Raw genomic sequence first — 21017 nt, 5'->3', positions numbered from 1 at the left:
TTTGTATATCGGAGAATCTAGTGTTAAGACACTTTATTCTCGAATTTCCGCCCGATTTCGACCCATTACGTGTTGAGTTGAGAAAAAACTTTTTTCTTAACAGATCTTGGATATAAAAATAGATCATTTCCCCGAATGGGGATCTAGTCATCGCGTTTACATTCACTCTTTAGGTACTATATAAAAATATTTTTAAACGATAAAAATATTTAAAAAAACAATATATTCAAAGGGATATATTAAATTTCATTTACTATAATTTGTATTCTATATATAACAAATTAATTAAGACAATTACATTAAAAATAACCATCACAAAAAAACAGCACAAACAAAATCCAGCACCTATCCAACGCGTTACCCATAAGGTTATATAGGAAGAGGGGAAAGTGATTGGGTCGATGCACTCGGAACCTGAACCACTCTCCTTTTCAAGAGCATAAATTATCCCGTGGAGCCGCCGTTAAATGTGACCTTTTTATACTTGTTGTGTCGCTTTTTATTTATAATTAACCGGAAGAAATTATTCGTTTGTTTTTCGCAATCCTAACGTTCATTAATTAATTATATGGACCAATTAAATAAGGATTTCTTGTTAACCTTCTAGTTATTGCAAAGAATTTGATTTAAACGCACAACAGTTGAGGCCATTGAGGCGCAGTGGGACAACGTCAGGTTGTAAATGCGGTAGTTGGGTGGTTGGATGGTGGGTTCTATCAACAATCGGGAGAACGCATCATTTTTATTTGCCCAGCAATAGGTACGTTAGCAATAGGTACGTAGGTACGGCGTTGAATACACACGCAACCTCGAGTTCCGGTGGTAAGTGGCGGAAAGGATTGTCTTAACCCCCTAGGGTTATTAAATTACTTATTAAATTTAATTTAATATTAAATTAAATTACCTATTATCTGTCTATTGTCCTGAGTATGCGCAAGTTAACAGCTGACAGCAATAAAAGTCAATCACAACTTTTCGTCGTATTACACAATTGATTATGCTACCAGAATACAACGTGATAGGCCCCGGCGAAGACAGAGGGGTGTTATAAGTTTGACCTGTCTGTGTACACGTGTGCGTGTTTATCTCTACGTCTCTCCGTTTGGGAGCTTTTCTCCTGTTTTGCATTTTTAACCTTAATTAAGGCAGTATATTTAGCCCTTTAAAAATTATTGGACCTTTTTTAGTTTATTTTCTACTACAAATTAATAATGTAAAGTTATTAATTATTATGATATCATCGTGTCGCAGTTGGCACGCATCCAAATGATTTACTTACCTACCGCACACAATGGCTATGGATAAAAATTGACTTGGACCACCCGTTTCAAATATAATCAAAATAGAAATTTTAATAAATAAAAACAAAATAGAAATGTGCATAAATTGGGCGTAGCATAGCATTGTAAACAATTAATAACTAATATTAATTAGAAAATAAATGAGCCTTTATTTAATTTAAAACCCACCTGTCGATAAAACATCTTTAAAGAGGAAAGGGTAAAGAGTAAGTAAAAGTTTTAGTCAATGAAGTTACGCAAATTTTCGCAATGAATCACCGATGCGAAATTTAAGCTGGTTATTATAATATGTTATTGTCACTCATTTTCCCCGTATAATAAGACAGGTACAACTTGTTTAATTTAAAAATGAAAAAAAGAGTGAAATACTGCTTGTATTTATTTGCTTACATAACTACTTGGTTAACTAATTTTTTTTTGGCTTTCCGCCTATATTCGAGAAACCGCATGTTGGGAGACGCAACCCAACGCCTGACCTTACCTGAGGTCTTGTATTGCACCAGATTTTTGTTTCTAAGTAAACATCAAACGCGGACGCTTATACAATTTTTTTTAAGAAGCTTTTGGGTTCACACCTCAAATATAAAGGAAATCTCTTTTTTAACTAATAGTGCCTGACTAAAATCTTTATTCTAATAGAATACATATTATAGAATTGACCATATCGTCTAGCTTAAAAAAATATTGTGAATTTAATTAAATTGCGCTTAAATTCTATATAAGACTGTGTAAGATACTACCAAACTACTAAGTAAGATATAGCAATTTTATTTCTATATAAAAACATTAAAAGATAAATAAATTTAAAAGATCCAAAATAACTCGCCTCAAGTGAGTGTACACACCGTGTTCGTTGCACGCTTGTCAATTACTTTTGACATTTCATCAAAGGGAAACCGTGCGGGTGCGCCAAAAATGAAACACAGTATGAACCGGAACATTGAAAGCGCCATAATTGAAATGTTTCGTATACATTATTACTTTTTATCGATATGGCTGATAATAATATAAGAATGACATGCCTTTACAAATATATCTACCATTCATCACGTTTATATTTCCATTTCTCCGCTCTGGTGTCGAGGCAAAGCGCGGCGTTGAGTTCTGCCACTCAACACGCAAAAAGTGGGAAACGGAGAGTCATAATCAATAGGTTCCCTCTGCCTACCCTGATGTGCGCGGGATACAGCGTGAAGCTGATTTATTTAATTTATTTTAGTTGTAAATAATCACTCTCCAAACAAAAAAATCAATTACGTCATTGTTGCACCAAGGGAATGATAAGTTTTAGTAAACAATTCGATGGTCAAGGAACGACAAAAGACTTTCTTCGCATGTTTCTTGTACATTGTATAAATACATAAGTAGTTTTGGTGCAGTGAAGTCAATGATTGTGGGTTCGATTTTTGCTTGGGGTAATGTTAAACATTATGTTTAACAGATTTGGTGAGAACAAGAGCGGCAGTTTGTAGAACTGTCGCTCTGTGTCTTTAATCGACGAAGGGTGGATAACCGAATGACTTATCTAAAAGCTATTTGCTCACATCGCAACATGCTGAAGAACTTTAGGTAAAGTTTTGGAACAGTTATGAAATTATATTCTTCTTTTCTAATTACTTAGTTGTTTCACGTAAGAAATTACAATTATATCCATATATATAATTATATGAAAACGTAATCAAATTAACGTCATACCAGATGTGGGATCTCGGGCGCGGGCATCTGTAACAATCAAATCCAATTTTAGTTTTATATTCAAGTGTGTGTTCACACGATTGTTGTGTATTCTTTAATTATACTATAACTAAATAGTTAAAATGATACCACAATAGAAATGAAAATAAAAACATTTCCTCGAGTGGGAATAGAACCTATAACCTATCGCGTTCACATTCGCACTTTTGTACCCCTACGCTCTACAGCTAGCCTCAAATAAATATACATTACATAAAACATATAGACATGCAAAACTGGAAATACATAACACGGGGAAATGAAATAAATCATCAATAGAATTAATAAAATACTTAATAAATAGTAATTTATTCCGTTGGGTTCCGTTGTTTTGCGTTGTACGGAACTGAACATCCATGTATTGTTGTCGTTTTTATTATGCTTATTATAAGCGAAAGTCATTATTAAAATATCGTTGCGATCACGGTGCATTAGATATGTATGCAAAATATACTGATGAGAAAATTTGTGTATTTGTCCGTTCGTCTCTGATATCCAATTTACTCCGGAACTACTACTAAAGGAAATGACTGGAAATTTAGTACTTTTAATTGTGTATCGAGAAACGACTTTAAAAGCATGATTTTGAAAAAATAAACTAAACTAAATAATGCATTACCCTCCAATCTGGGTAATGCATTATTTTCATTTTCCCACTCTGGCCAAAGGTAACGCATGGTTTTCGTTTCCGTCTCGAGTTCAGATGGAAAAAGGAGAACGGAGTCTCAACACTAAGTTTTCTCTGCCTAGTTTAGTTATTTATTGTTAAAATAAGGGCGAATCGTACATTAATTATAGATAAGCACAGCTGTATACACTACACGTATTACTCATTGCGTTGAGTATTATACGTTAACAAAAACAAAATGGTGCCTTTTATTAATAATGTATTATTTTACAATTATCTATGGAACTCCAGCTATGATAACATTGTTTCATATGAGTATAAGCAATAGCAAATTTTGTGTTAAACTGATGTCTAAAAAAATAATATTTAAAGCAAATTATTTATACGTCCGTAGTAAGGTATCTTGAAAACGAGCTTTTCAACATAGCACGCAGAGTAAACCTAAGACACCCCCTTTCCCCTACACACTGGCAGTATTTACACCAGTGAGTTCAATTTTTAAGTTAATATAAAACTAACCCCTTAAATTAACTCTATATCCGTATATAAAAAAAAAGATCAACTTCAATATAATTTTTTATTTTATTTTTTGGCACACAAAACTTGTAATCCAATTAAAAAAATCATAAATATTTATTGGCATAATTATACGAACTTACAAGTGCAGCGAACGATAACGAAATTAAATCATGCGAAAATATTAAACTCACCAGAGGACAGATGTTTGCTGTAACATGACGTAAAACGTAAATGTGGACGGACCTCTTTTTATTATATTTAACGACAAGTGTGTAAAAAGAAAGCGGATATAATACGACGGCTGTTAATTCGTCTTTTTGTGTGTTGTTCTTTGTATATTAGAGAATAATAATGTCGATTCCAACAAATTTTCTATTCATTGCGAGGTTGGTAATTATGGTCTTTTTATTTTGTAGAAATTATGCGAAAGGAGAAACTAAAGGTAGATTATATTTTATTTTATTTTTCTTCTATTTATGCAGCGTTTACTTTATAAGGAAAGAATATTCAAATATTTTGGAGACAATTTGTAATATTCATAGGAATACTTATATTGGGTCGCCATTAATTATGTTTTAAAATTAGTACTTTTTTGCTAACACTAAAATTCTTAGTCAGCTTATAATTTTAACAAAAATCAACAACAACAAACAAACAATCTTGATAACTGAGTTGATATTCGTAAAGTCAAAGGCATCTCGAGCTCGATTAACTAGACGAAGATCTGATATCTTCGAAGAACTAGTATTCTTCAGCTGCTGCCATTATTGAAGTTTTCAGGCAAACTGAAGACAGGGTGTTATGGAGACAGCTCATCTATCAGAACTTATCCGAACATTACCAAGAAGAATGAAAGTCTAAAAACTTATACCTAATTTCAATCTGTCTGTCTGCCTCGGAAAAAATAAAAAATAATATAGATGTTACAAACAAACAAAATCAACACATTAAGCATTCACTTTCACTAATGTTAATATATTACATTTTATATAATACTAATTTACAATAATTAATTAACTATCTCGATGATTCAGAACTGTTACTAAAGAATGACTACAACTCGATTGGGTTTCGTATTATAAAACAATGTAAAAAGACACCTCACAACGTTTACTGTCAATATTATTCTATACTTTCGTCTAAGTAAATGGTGAAGCAGTGAATCATCAGAATATTGACGATTGCCAAACAAATTTGTAGGTCAACGTACAAAGTCGAAATTCGTGATCTTCATAGGTCCGGTGACATTGGATGGCATTACAAAATAGTGGCCCCGTGGTCATATTTAAATAGGTGGTGGTGGTTTGATTGCTTTTTGCTCATTTTATTTTTCAGAGGCCAGTCGTGGTGCAGGGGAACTATTTTGTGACTGTAAACGGGATTGGTTGTGGGTTCGATCCCCATCCGAGAAAATAGAATATTTATTTATATTTATGTTTTCACATCTTCGCTCTGGTGTCGAAGCAAAGCGCGGCTTTGAATTTTGCCATTCAACACGCAGTCCCACCACGAAAATGGGAAACGGAGTGTCTTAACACTAAGTTTCCTTTGCCATGCTGTGTGCGGGATACAGCGTGAAGCTGACATTAGCGTAGATTTTCGACTATCAGTTGAAGCTTTACCTTTTTAAATGAATCTCATAAGCTTTCGCTTAACTATTTGCTCAAGAACCGGATGTAAAATGTGTTTAACAGCGTCCATCGTAAACATGGTTCTAAAGTCTTAGCTTCCGGTTGCTAGTACTTTTGTAAATATCTTTATATGTATATTTTTAAATATATTTTCTTTTATAAACTTGGTTGCAAGTTGAATTTAATCTAAAACAATATTTACATACAGGGTGGAATTGTCAGCACCACTTTAAATGAAACCACAGTTTTAACTACTCTATAAAAGCCTAATATAATTCGGAAAAAAAATAATTCCCAAAAATGAAAAAGTTATTTTTTCAAACAAAATAAATAATAAAATTACTGTTTTAAAATAAAACGCCATTTGTAATGTATAACATAGGCACGCACACACTTACCTGTCAAAGCGGCAACGTCGCATACGTATGTGTGCGTGACACGAAATACAGGATGGATAAAAATCGTGAAATGAAAAAAAAATCCTACGTCTAAACTGTTGAGGTACCTTGATTAATTTTTTTAATTCTGGGTTTGAAATATATTACCCTATATGCAGTTTCAGTAAAAGAAGCGCTGCCTCTTCCATCCTGTATAATAAATAATTAAAGGTTAATATACTAAGTGTCAATGTTTTTTTTATCTCCAGATTCACACTTAATCACGCACAAACTATGGTAAACAGAGGGAACCTAGAGTTAAGAACCCAAGAAGTCCATTAACCAGACCACATTTTACATCAATTCGATACATTTCATGTTGAGTGGAGAAAGTGTAGACTGCATTATGTACGCTTCAACACTGAAATATCCTTCAAGTGGGGATCGAACTCACAACCATCGCGTTTATAGTCAGAAATTATGCCACGATGGTATCTAACTAAAAGCGTAAGCAATATAATAAATTGTTAATGCGCTATCAACCAACAAGATTTTTATCAAAACGAGCATTATCAATCACAATGATTTCGTAACGAAGAAAGTGAACGTCGTGAGCGTTTAATTTTAGTAAAAAAAAACTTGCAAACGAAAATGATAATGAAGCGTGTTCTAAAGTTATCTTTTTTCATCAAAATGTTTAGTAAGATATAAATATTATTTATTTTAATATTTAATACGCTGGAAACGGATTTGAAACAATAATCCTAATAATAAAAGACAAAACTTTATAAGTAAAAAAGCAGGAACTTGTAACTTGGTATGTTAGATAGTTTAGGGAGTGTGTAGATTTTGCAAAATTCCTAAAGAAACAGGAAAAAAAATATATTTTTATTTTACGATTTAAAATGCATCTTACTTCAAATTAATACACGGAAAGAAAATTACGGACAACTATTAATTTTAACTAAAATCCTTGACTTAATTTCATATACAATATGTAATGTTTAACTTCAAAGTTTAAAAGTTAAAAAGCAAATTGCCTAAACTTTAATCCAAGGAATACAATTTAAACACATGTTTATACATTGACAAATTCAGCAATAGTCAAATAAATCTTATTTCAAAGATTATAAAGTCAGTTACGTCAGTAAAATAATTATATAGGTATAACATAAAAATAATTATTTTATAATCAATATGAGATCACTTCCAAAAAGCAGTTTGGCCTAAGGCGGGCAAGTAATAACGAAGCAAGCGTATCGATGGTTCACAATGTAGGACACTTGTACCATTCCCCTATACTATACTGTTACATTACATTTATATGTTCTTACTTTAGTATAATTATTTCATAAGCTGACAGACAAGTTTTGTTGGACACTTAAAAAAAAATAATTAGAAAATTTGGCAATATATCACTCGCTCTAAAAAATAACATATCTGAATTTGTCTTTTATATTTAAAAAAGATATGACTAACTCTTTTATATATTCAACTAGACAAAAGAAAAACGTACGTAGACAGTATAAACTGCATGTCCGGATTAAATTCTATAAGGAATGTTGATATAAATCGATACTAAGGAATTACAGACGTTGAGTGTTACACACATGTTGCAGTTCAACCACCCTCGGGCGTGACTCGAATGGGCCTTTTACTGTATTACAACAAATATTTTAAATATATTTGTTATAATACAGTCAATACATAAATATCCTGAGTTCGGGCAGTTAGTAGAGAAAGGTTTTTTTGACATTAAGTTATCTGTGACTACCCTACTATATAAAATACTAGCGTATCTACTAAGAACTACGTATCTGTGATACATTTCCAATTCATTTCTAGATAAGTTTCGGACACGTAACGATAATAACATTTTATTTCAAAAGACAATGCGGTTACTGAAGTCAATTAAATAGGCATTTGCATCTTTCGGTTTGACCGATAAAAAAAATAAATGTGTGAAACATACATACGTATAAAGTAGAAAGTAAACTTACCCTTGATATATAAAATAAACGTTGCATAATATAAGCTAAAAGGCATCATAAACATTTTACAAATTTCCAGAAATTAGTTTTAAAAAAGTCTTACATGATTTTTTTTAACTCTTAGTAATGATTATTGCACGATGTATTGAGGTAAGCCGCGAAAATTACTAAGTTTTTTATGTAAAGCTATAAACTTACTGTAGATTTTTTTGTTTAGAGAGAAACTTTTTCGAAAATATTTGCAAGGTGCAAAGACATTGATTAAATAAAATTGTTTAAGCAGTGTCCGCTTACGAATATGCATTCTTTGAAATGTAAATTTTTAATTTAGGTATAATAAATACAACATATCGTTAATTTCTGTAGAACTCACTAAAACTTGTAAAAAAACAGCTTCCTGTTTTTATTCACATAGCAGAATAAGCACAAGGAACGAACTGTGAAGACATTGTGTTCGACGCTTTCTGCACAAGTTTTAAGAAACACGTGTTGACCGGCGGGACATAACGCTGCGCTTTGTCTTCCAGATTGGAGAAATAATAAATAACAAAAATATAATCAATCTTTCGAATGAGGATCGAATTCAGAACCATCGTGTTTACATGAAAGAAGGTGGCCGGCACCGGATGGATGCGAGTAGCCCAAGACCGGGTTGGTTGGCGCTTGATGAGGGAGGCCTAAGTTCAGCAGTGGGCGGCGATAGACTGATGAAGTGGCGTTTACATGACGACCATGACGTCTTCATTATAAATTAAATAAAGAATTATATATATATAATCTATTAACAAGAATCCAATATAATCAATTAAATTCAACATAAGAGAAAATATTTTAATACAATCATAATCATTAGATAACAACCGATAAGATATATAAATGTGTATCACTAATGATGTTCGTCTTTGTTGTATCTAAAATGAGATAAAACAGGTTCTGCAGAAATTTCTTATTGAATTGTAGGACAAAAATGAGGGCAATTTCCACGCTTTTTTTGTTCTGCGCCCTATCCTACACATAAAGGGTATTTCCGCTACTCTCCGCTAGGTTATATTCTCTACCTTTACCGGTTATATTGGTTATTTACTGAGAATTATAAGAATGTTATGTAGTCTAGTTTAATACAGAACATTAAGTTGTTATACCTCTACATATCCAATGTCTTAATAATAAGAAAAAAATTGGAAAACGGAGTGATTTCTAAGTAGACTAGCTATCTATCATTCCACAAAATTTAAAAAAAAACAGATATAATAAAGCAGATATAATAAAATAATATGTATAGGCAGGCGCTCACCACAATCTAGCCTCACTGGCGTACATTACTGATGATCTGTAAGGAAAAACATCTGAATAAATAACAAGTATTATATTAATTACATTCCAAAGTTCAATATAATTTATATTTTAAATAAATTAAAGTTTTCATTATTTCATATAATATCGTAAAACTATAATTTTAAGTTAAAATATGTACTAATAAGATTTGGTTTTTGCAACTTATTTATAACACATGTTAAATTAAACTCTTTCAGCCATTAATAATGTATATTAGTATTGTATATTTTCGGAAATTCGATGCTTCGAATAAATGAGTAGTTCGTGTTCACTTCGAATTTTTAACTAGACATTATAAAAAATCATAAGTCAATCGTTAAAGCGATTTTTTTATAATAAAACTCATACATATTTTGATGAATTCGATTATGTCATACATTTTAAGTGTAGGTATATAACGAAACACCAATATGGTTAATATGTATATGTAAAGTTTCACTTTAATAAATAATTATGATTACTTAACATAAGGAAATATTATTAATAAAATTAATAATTTGTAACATTCAAGAAAGTTCTTTCTTTGCTTTTACTTTATTTAATATTTCCAAAGCAAAGAAAAAACTTTCTCTCTCTCTGTGACTTTATCTAAGTAGGAAATTAAATTTGAAGAATTAGGTAAAATATATTATTTCAGTAATATAAATATTAATTTGGTAATACACTAAATCGGTGAAATATTGATTTGTCCTATCACCATTACTATGGGCATCATAGATTTGAAATTAGTCAAAAATGCGCCCAATAATAAACTTATTTATGTATCTTCCATGTACAAACAGCAATTGCTTACATTTTCTTAAAAGAATAGATTTGTATAAAAAACGGGCTAGATTAAAAAACGCATTATTGTGATCTAAATTAATGTCATTAGGAGAAGATACTAAGAAAAAGCTATAAGCTCAGCTCATTACTTGATTTTATAAAGCGTGTGTAATTTGTAAGCGTTTAATGACTACAAAACTACCTTGCAATAATCTTAATAACTTTATTTTGGTATCTATCTAGGTATATACTTATCTATATATATACAATTGTTCCGTTAGTAAATAACTGACAGACAACGTTAACAATAATCAAAGAAACTAGCTAACTAACTAACTGAGGTAGGTTAGCTAATGTAGAGGAGCACTTAGAGACGATAGATTTCTCAAAATCTCCTACAGGAACGGGAAAAAACAGAATTTTCCATTTTACGTTTTAAAGTCTACGCAACGTCACAACGTCGCGGACGATGACTAGACTATAAAATAAAATATTAACAAGACGAGCGATTCCAACTTTGCTAATGTCACGTAAATTGAAGAAGACACGGAAAAATCTGCACATCGATATACTGGAATAACCCATATCAAACTGTGAATACGTATTTATAATTACTAGCCACATACAGCAGTTTCACACAGTAGAAAAAAAAAAACAAATCACATTTAATAACTGATATTCAATCACCGATATCTGACGTAATTTTTCAACGTACCAAAACAGGTGGTACCAACCAATATAAATTAAAATCCATTTTTTTCTTATATAACACGAAAAATATTAATTAACGCTTACCACAGAAAACAAAAGAGACATCCAAACAAGTTCACACCATCGATCCCTCTATCGCAAAGTATAAAGGGATGATAGACACACACACATACCACAGGCACTGACTGCAACGTGTGCGCCGGCGCACCGACCGCGGTGTACTGGCGCGAGAGGCTTAGCGGGATGATTTGCGTAACCGATATGTAATTACGATAACGAAATAGAAAACAAGAATATCCTTGGTTTATATATTCAATGTCGATATTTGTTTGATTACTGAGCTCTGGGAGTGTTTAAAAAATATATATTTCATATTTTACGAGTGAAAATAGGTTTTTTCAGGCTTGGGATTTTCAGATTATAATTTGTATTCGTAGCGGTGGTCGATTTCCAGTCAAGGGAATTAATTTATATCATTTCTCCGTTCTGGTAGACTTGGGTAGGTAGCTCAAAAATTGAGCGGAGAGTGTAATAAAATTTTACATAAAGTGTATTTTCTATAGACAAAAATGAAACTTTAAGTGTTTCTACTTAAAATAAAACGTAGTATTAAAATTTATACAAATAGGTTAAGAACAATCAAACATTCCTCAGCAAGGACGAATCTCGTGAGGCTATTAGACAATTAGATTCATTTCTTGACGTTGAAAAAACCATTTATACCTAAAGATTGATAGTGATCCTCTTCGTATTTAAAATTTAAATATAATATAAGAATATCTTCTTTGAGTAAAATAAAATATTTGTCTTATAACAATATAAGTAATATTTTGACTAAAATTTTATAAAGACAATCGTTTATATCAATTATATGTTCTTAATTTCTATAAATTATACAAAATGGTAAAATTAAAGGCCTTTTTCTCGATATTATTACTGTTCGAATAAAACAAGATATAAGTGCATTTTTTTGCTTGAAGATGGTCAACAACATCAGTATACATTTTAACGTTATCTTATTGAGTCAATAATATTTGCAATATTCAAGATTTTATAAAACATGAATTTGTTTCTTTCACTTATCAATTATACGGTAAAAAAAATACCTTCAATTTAGGAAACAGTGTAAATACATTAAATTAAACTTAAGAGGTAAGAAACATTAAAAACAGAAATATGAGCATCGAATATAAAACCTCCACCTTTTTAGAAAAATAAGGAAAAACTATTATCATAGTTCCTAAGGGCATAACTGTTGTCACGATCGTAAAAGTGAAAGTCCATATCATTTGCACAACCACTTAAGGTGTTAACGTGAATAATAACCGAGTAACGTTTAATCGTTCATGGGGACACACGTACCCTAACAAATGTATCGCATTCGTATTCTATGGACGCCGTGTTAAATAATACCATGAAATGACATAGCAACTACTGGCTATTGCGAAAATGGGTAATAATTATAAATATTTACTTAGTAACAAGATAGATAGATAGATAAAAAAACTAATTGCATATAAAACTAATATAACGGAAAATACAGTCGGCTTTAGTACAAATACAGAATGTGCAAAGGCGTTCTTGTTACCAATAGCAAACTACTACGTGATGTATAAGATACATTCATAAAAGTATATTAATTAACTAGTGGACCCGGACGCGGCTACGCCTCCGCTTGAATTATAAGAATATTTATTAAATATATTTATGAAATTATCGGATGAATATCAAAATATAAGTTCATTTTGGATGACGTTTTCTTAAAACAACAAACAAACTTTGCAAACCGGTGCTTAGCAACGACGGTTGTTATTAACATGGCAGAATAAATTGCATGTAAAATTAGAAAGTATTTAAATTTATTAGTACATATGTGTAATGTAATGTTATATAGCCTATAGCACTTCTGAATGCAGAATGCAGCTTTCATACAAAACAAAAACATAGTAAATCGGACCAGTAGATCCAGAGATCTTAGCGTTCAAACAAACAAACAAACAAACTCTTCCGCTTTATTATATTAGTATAGATGAAGAAATTTAATTTTATCTATGCTTGTAACTAACTTCAGTTGACTAAAATTACAATAAAAATAATAATTTTATTGCAGACAGAATCAACAGAAATCGATATTAGTAGCTTCAAATCTCATTGAGTAGATATATCGAGTAAAAATAACAACAAAAGATAAATTAACAATAACAAGATAAATCTATCCAAAGAAACAAACAGCAAACATTAATACGATAAGAAACCCAAAACTACGGACAATAGACGAAATTACGTGGCATTTTTATATGGAAAGCTGAAAGAAATGTTCTCAGGCTTATTTGTGACAGAGGCGTTATCTAATTTCGGTAGTAACTAGTGTTATTAGACAATGCGTGATACCGTAATGAGTGATGCAACTTAATGCATGTGGGAACTAGAAATAGTTATTGGTGAATCAGCGGAAATTATTGAGGAAGTATGCCTTTTGTTGATTTCTTAGGATTTTAATGGAATTTGTGTATAAATAACATTTGTAGAAGATGTTACAATTGTATAGGATTCACTGAAAATAGTGTATGTTTTTGTGCGAGAGTTCTATAGGCACGCCTTGGCAGTAAAACCAAATCGTTCCCCTGGTCCTCATTCATTTATGATATAACTATATAATAAGCATTTTTTCTTTTATAATTATGGATTTGTTTTTACATATATGTTATACAGTTAAAGAAATAGGCAGTAATAAATTGTTTTATTAATATTATTTTCCGCCTATTTAGAATTTTTTTTCACCATTCAGTTGGAATCAGCTTCGTAAGACCAAAATACCATAAACGACATTTGGCCCAAATCGGAGCCCCTCCCATTTTTTTTTCGTCTTTTATGAATAATAGATTATTTTCGTCATGTTTCCTATTACTATATAATTCATAGAGGTGCAGAGCGCCTCATATTTACGTAATAACATCATCAAGGCAGGTATGTAATTAAATGGTGCAATACAAAATTGATTTGTACGAGTTTGTTGTGAGAAATATTTATAAGTGCTTTAGAGATATAGGATCACATACGACCCTATAAAGTTTTATTTTTTAGTATTATACTGATGTAACGTTATTTTATTACTAAATTTTCGTTGCTTCACTCTGTGTTGCGCATATAGCAAGGAAGGAGGCAGAGTTAAGACACTTCGTTCTACAAGCAAGGCCCAATTTTTGAGACATTACGTACTAATTGGAAGCTTATAACCAATATGTCATTGTAACTAAGCAAACAAATGATTATTGTTTTCGATTTCCAAATATCCATCGTGATAACTATAAAAAAACCATGCATTTTTTAAGACAAAAAACCGTACATTTATTAAGATAAAAAAAAGACTTCTCAAGAAAAGCAATGCGGTACATATCTAAATATCACATGTGTTGCTGCGAAAGGAAACTTGTATAAATGGACTAAAAGAATTAAAGGCGCGTTACGACGACGTCAGTGCTACGTCACTTTGTATTGAAGTAAATTATTAATTACCAGCTTCCTTTATTTTATGTATTCATTAGAGTCATTAAATATCCTTGAGTTGCCTTTCTTGTAGCTCGAACAACGATTATATGTTCTATTTTTTTTATTTTTTTTTAAACCTAACAGGCTAACATAATTCCCTTAAAGAAACAACAACAATAAATAAAAAAGAGATTTTGATTTTTTATAAGATTCCAAATTTTTTATCATCCTCTTAAATATAAAGTGGGGAACGGAGTGCCTGAATCCGTGAAACCGGGAGAAACTTCTCTACATACAACCTGCTTGACATGCGACTTGCTACCCAAGTATAGCCTTAAAAGGTCCCCCCATTTAAAAGTTGAGCTTTACTATCTTTCTAGCTAAATTAAATTAAAAATATATAATAAGAGAGTCAGCTAGGACACTTCGTTCTCCATTTCCGGCGAATTCAGGCGGCATTGTGTGCTGAATGGCAGAGCAAGAAATGAAAATATTAAATATATCATTTCCTCGAGTGGGCTTCAAACCTACATCCTGTCGCGTTTAAAGTCACAATAGAATCAGTAGATACTCGAATTGGTTCATATATATAAGTTGTAAATAAATTATAATTTGCATATTTGAAAACCACTAAATATATACGTACATATGTATATATACACATTTATCTCAAATGCTTCACTTCAAATATTTGTACACTCAAAGACGTCTTTTTTTCTGTAAAAGAAATATTTACGATAATTAGAGGCAAACATGTCTTCTCAATTAATCGTATCAATATTTAAATTTCCAATTTATTTATTTCACACCATTAAGCAAATAAATCATTTTTATTAATTAAATATAATTTTGTTCAATTGAAATTTACGCGTACATTAAAATGAAAATATTAAATTTGAAATTAATTTTGAATTGAATATTAAATAAACATCAGTTTTTTTTGCTTCATTCACATAGAAGGGGAAGGCAGAAGGAACCTGGGAACTTACGCGTACTAAATACAAGGCCTTTAGTCGCACGCAAGGTGGCTTGCAAACAAAAACATACTAAATAAACCTTCCCGAGTATTTAAATGTGCAAAAATGGTATTAAGAAAAAGATCGTTATACGACCAATATCTCGAAAACTTGTGGGACGCAGTGTCTCAACATTAGGTTACCTACCATCAGAAGCTGGGACTAATATTTAAAAAGGTCAACCAATGATCAGTAATTTAAAGTATTAATTTTCCTCAAAAATATTTATACGAAAGCTTACTTGTATGAATCACGCAGAACGGGTCTTTTTTTGCACTGGCACCACCTAGTACGTGAGTAAGATTATTATAAGCTAGATAACATATGATCTTGTATTTTATATCTACTGCTGGAATACTAATATAATTGCATGTAGAAGTTATTGCTAATGTTGCCGAGTATTTTAAACCGGAATTAAGTAGCGGCAAACTGTCTACTCTACTGTGGAACTTGTGAATATTTTATATATTCAGCTATTAATTAATGATAGAAAAAGAACACGTATAGAGGCCAGTCGTGGCATAGGGGCACAAGCGTGCGACTGTAAATGCGACATGAAGGGGTTCGATTTCCACTCGAGGAAGTGAAGTATTTATTTACCTTTATTATATTTACCATTTCTTCGCTCTGGTGTACTTCCAAACTTCCTGGAAAACTTCCACAACCCTTGCATTTTCAGATGTTATAATATAAATAATATTGGAAAGTGATGGGTAACAAATGTTACTGGAACGGTAGTAATTAGTATAACATACCTACTCATAACACTTCTCACGGCGCCATTCGCTACCTGATAAATATCTCGATAGATACATCAAGTTCGAAAATGAATTATTGTTTTGGGCCACCGTGAGGCAGTGGGACAGCGTATGATTAGAACGTGATGGTTTTGGGTTCCATTTCACTGAGTGGAACCAATTATTTTTATCCAATTAATTTTTAGTTCTGTTAAGACAGATCCTCAATCACAATGCCTTCAGAATTCGGCAGAAAGTGGGGAACGGAATGTCTTAGCATTAGGTTCCCTCTGCCTACCCTGCTGTGTGCGGGATGCGGCATGGAGCTGATTTTTATTTAAGACAGATTTCGACATTGGGAACCCAATCAAATTCTTCCCACCAAATTTCCACTACGTCAGAGGTATAAACAAATACCACACAATATTTACCTTAGAATATGCCTACACATTTTTTCTTTTTACAAATTTATTCTGTACATTAAAATGCCCACATTTTGCTCATATGAATATTTTTCCATTAAAAGTTTTGCATTTTTACTTAAAAAGTTATTAGCAAATGGTCGAAAGTTACAAAAAACGTATAGACACGTTGGTGTAAATAAAAACATTGATTATTTCTTATATAATCACCAATTTCAAACTTACTTTTTTATTTTTTAGAAAACATATAAGAAATTTCTCGGTTTTCGGTTTCCAATTTCGCCACGTTCAAATTTTAAATTAAAAAATCAGCTCCACGCTGTATCCCACACACGGCAGAGGGAACCTAGTGTTAAGACACTACGTTCCCCAAATTCTTATATGTAAAAAAAAACCTCTCAATAGATCATTTCGCGTTGTCACAAAACCCTACATCTGTCCGCACACACGCGACAGGCATCGTAAATCGATCACGCCGAGCGTCCTTGCGCGGGAGTCGAAAGCTAATGTTTAGGATTATTTTGCAAGACACACTCGTAACCAGATACGTCTCACGAATATCAAAGTCCGTAGCTGGTTGTCATGCTGACAGCGATAGCAATGAAGTTTTCCCATTTAATTTATTCAAAGAAAATCTTGGTCATTGAGAAACTATCGAAAGAGACGAGAATAGCGAAATTACACACAGAGGTACTTGGAGCTTGGAGAACAAAGGCGTGACTGTAACGCGACGGTTTGGGGTTCGATCCCCATTCGAGGGAATGAATGGTTATTTCTTCATACTTTCATTTCTAATTTGGCACCAAGGCAAAAGCCCGGCATTGAATTCCCCTACTCAACACGATAAATTCGGCAGAAAGTGGGGAAAGGAGTGTTTTATCACTAGGTTCCCTCTGCTTACCCTGCTGTAAGCGAGATACAACGTGAAGCTGATTGGATTTTTTGGTACTTGGAGCTATGGAAAATCACTGTTAAATTTAAATCGATTCGTTTTCATACGGTTCGTCGAACCCGTTACATTACGGGCAAGTAGGCAACCCTGCCACAGTCAACAAACCTTAGGGTATTTAACCGTATAATGAATCTCGCGAGCACGTCTCAGTCAACATGTCGACCGTAAACGCGCTAAGGCTATGTTTATGTGTTTTAAGTTTGTTTTTATTTTTCAATTTATTTTATTGCATCACGTTTTATGTTTGTGAACTGAAAATCTTGATTATCCATATCCATATTCTTGAACGGTTGGCAGAGAGCTTAGTAATAATAAGTCACTACATTTATTATTTATTGGCTAGTAGTACCTTTTTTATCTACCATTTGTGACATAAACCTACAATAATTCTAATTGTCGTCTTTTTTTTTCAGCTTCACGCTATATCCTGCATGTCGCATCGCAGGCAGAGAGGGCATAGTGTTAAGGCACTCCGCTACCCTTATCTGCATAATAACGAAGTAGTTGGTATATTTTCAAAAGTTATTTTTTTACTTATTTATTGGCATGTGTTTGTGAACAAACTACTTGTGGTCGTTAACCCACTGACGCTGATAAAGACTAATTTAGCTTATTCAGACGCGACAGATTGTCGTTAATTGTTTTTGTTCTATAAATAGCGGAGCCTTTCCATGAAACATTATAAAGGGCAAAATAACTAGTATAAAGGTATTCGAGTGATTTTAATTTTTATACATTTTCTTATATGATAGTAAGTAAAGATAACCTATAGTTTTACTTATAATAATTTAAATAACAATAATTTTAAGAACATTACTTCGGTATCATTTTAACTTCTAATAATTGCGTAAGTATATTTACGTTAACTTGTAAACATTTATAAAACAATGATTCAATAATAAGATTAAAAAAAAGTACCTACTACAAACATAAAATTTGAAATGAATTATTTTCTAAAAAATAAAAATAATATTTTTAACATAGTAATGATGTTCCAAATTCTTTCGATAAAAATATTTCTCTAAATATAACAATTTTATATTCTAATATAATTGTAGACAATAACAACTATATGTTTAACAATATGTTTAAATATTGACTTAAGAAATAATTGAGAACAAATTTACTTCGCACGTTCCGTTATAGAGCTAAACTAACTGGATCACTGGACTGCGACCGCAAATTATGTTATTAACTGTGTTGAAAAGTTCGTGTAACTTGTTAGTTTTTATCGAAGCTATTGACGATTAGTAAATATGTTTACAAAATTTGCTTCGCATTTGGTTATATATCCATATAACTTTGAAAAAATAAACATATCAGTTTTTAATATATTTAGACGACAGAGTGAAATGTAAAAAATATATATTTTTTCTAATCTATGAGAAAATTATATATATAAAAAATTATATTAGTACATAATATACGCTTCTTACATATCTGTAGTAAGATTTTGATATATTTTTAAATATCGTTTTTTAATTAAAATATTTAATTATATATGTACACTATAATTACTAATATGGTAATGACTCTACGCCACAGGAAACGGTTGATTTCTACATGAACATTTTTCTATGTTACTCAACAATATTTAGTTTCTTGATATTTTTGTATAAAAATAATACAAACAAATAAAACATTTGTCTAGGAAATTAGAAAAAAACTGCCAGTATCAAAACAATCAAATCTTTAGTTTATCTCTTTCAAGCAAGTTAATCTAACCAGCAAATACCGTGCCGACATCCGGCGCAAGCGCATCCAATTTAATGCACGATTGCAAGCGATGATCACTCTATTGGCGGTGTTTCTTTATCAACCAATATTCATTATTCTTAAAGTAATATTTAAAGCTATTCATTAATAGTTTGAGTTGTTTTGAGGCCGTATTCCGTCTTTGGCAAAACAAACGACTTGGACACATTCGTTGTTTTTGTAGGAACTTCGGAACTTAGTGATAGGACACTCCGTTCCCATTAAGACACTTTTCGCCGAATTTTGGGGACATTGTGTGTTGACTGCCTCGTTACCAGAGTTATTTTTTATAAACAAAAAAAGCAATAGGTATACACAGAAGCAAGAGTTAAGACTTGACTGAGAGCCGAGACTTTTAATAATTAGAACATAAAAGTATTTAAATTTTATTTGTTGACAAATCACAGATATATTTTGCTCTAAAACAATAAAAAAAATTGTATTTTAATCGTCAAAATTGGATGTGATTTTTAGTAAATAACACTTGACAGTAACAAACAAAATCAACTCGATCAGATTTCAGAGTATTTATTTTATTTGCCAGACTTAGTGTTACTTAGTATTTGTTAGGTTTCACTAATGAGATTGATAGGGTCAATATACAAAGTACTCTACTATAGTGCTATCAGCGGATACGGAAACTGATAACTGAAAATGTGGTCTGGTACTCTCGATAAGAATAATTAAAGGCTTTGTTTTTGTTTACGAAAGACGTTCACTGTATTACAATAAATAAAATTATAAATGGCTCCATAGTAGTAGGATGAAAATCCATTTTTCTCGTTCGCAAAAACTGGAGAAAGTGATGGTTAATAGTTCTTATTTGTTCTGTTCTGTTCTTTCTATTATGGCGTTAAGAGCGTGCCAGTTGAGCACAGTTCTTAATTTGTATTGCATGTTTCAAACTGTTATATTATGATAGAAAAAGTAAAAAAAATTACAACATTTCTTCAGCCTGGTATATACCGAAGCACGGCATTAGAATCCCCTAATGGATCCCTAGTGAAGTGCCTTATTACTTTCCGCAAAATATAGTACAAGTGGAGAAAAGTAAATAAAACTAGGATATTACGATCCTAGCGGTGCAAGTTCCTATATAGTCCTATAGTAGGCCTGCTTGTGACTATAAGACTAGTACAGAAAATTATTTATTGTTATTTCCTTGCTCTGATAAGATAAATTGCGAAATTTCGTTCAACGACAAAGCCGTCGCGGCGCAGCGGCACAAGGTTGTGATTGTAACGCGACGTTGTCGGTTCGATCCCCACTCGAGGAAGTGAAATATTTATTTACGTTTATATTTCCATTTTCTTCGCTCTGGTGTCGAGGCAAAGCGCGGCGTTGAGTTCTGCCACTCAACACGCAATGTCAACGGAGTGTCTTAACACTAGGTTCCCTCTGCCTACCCTGCTGTGAGCGGGATACAGCATGAAGCTGATATAATATTGCACAGGATGAAAATTACAGCCTACTAATATATATTTAAAGTAATGATTTAATACTTTAAACATTAAAACGGAAGCAACTGATATGTAATCAGACACTAATAAAACAGTCACTAATGCGGCCAAGGATGTATTACTCAGAGCAAGATTTGCATGGCGTTGTTAATTGCATTTTTGTACGCTTTGACCGAGTTCACAAAAGGATGGTA

General features: G+C 31.9%; 1 protein-coding gene across 7 annotated transcripts in view; it reads right to left on the bottom strand.

Annotated features, from left to right (window-relative positions):
• The window catches only part of Exn (Ephexin), a 93530-nt gene that overhangs the window by 67304 nt on the left and 5209 nt on the right, over positions 1-21017 (bottom strand). For 4 of the 7 annotated variants that reach the window (XM_085204147.1, XM_085204153.1, XM_085204152.1 and 1 more), the window contains exons 1-3: positions 11077-11223; positions 9476-9511; positions 2997-3023 (exon numbers count right to left, since the gene is read on the bottom strand). The gene's annotated coding sequence lies outside the window, so the exon portion shown is untranslated. Of the gene's footprint in view, positions 1-2996; positions 3024-9475; positions 9512-11076; positions 11224-21017 lie in introns of those variants that run through there. The other 3 variants (XM_085204148.1, XM_085204150.1, XM_085204149.1) reach the window with 3 other exon arrangements.

This window comes from Heliconius melpomene, chromosome 20 (assembly GCF_056956725.1).
Source record: "Heliconius melpomene rosina isolate 202511_hmr_F chromosome 20, ASM5695672v1, whole genome shotgun sequence".
Lineage (NCBI taxonomy): Eukaryota > Metazoa > Arthropoda > Insecta > Lepidoptera > Nymphalidae > Heliconius > Heliconius melpomene.
Note: the sequence above shows the minus strand (reverse complement) of the source record. Positions and strands in the feature narration are given on the sequence as shown.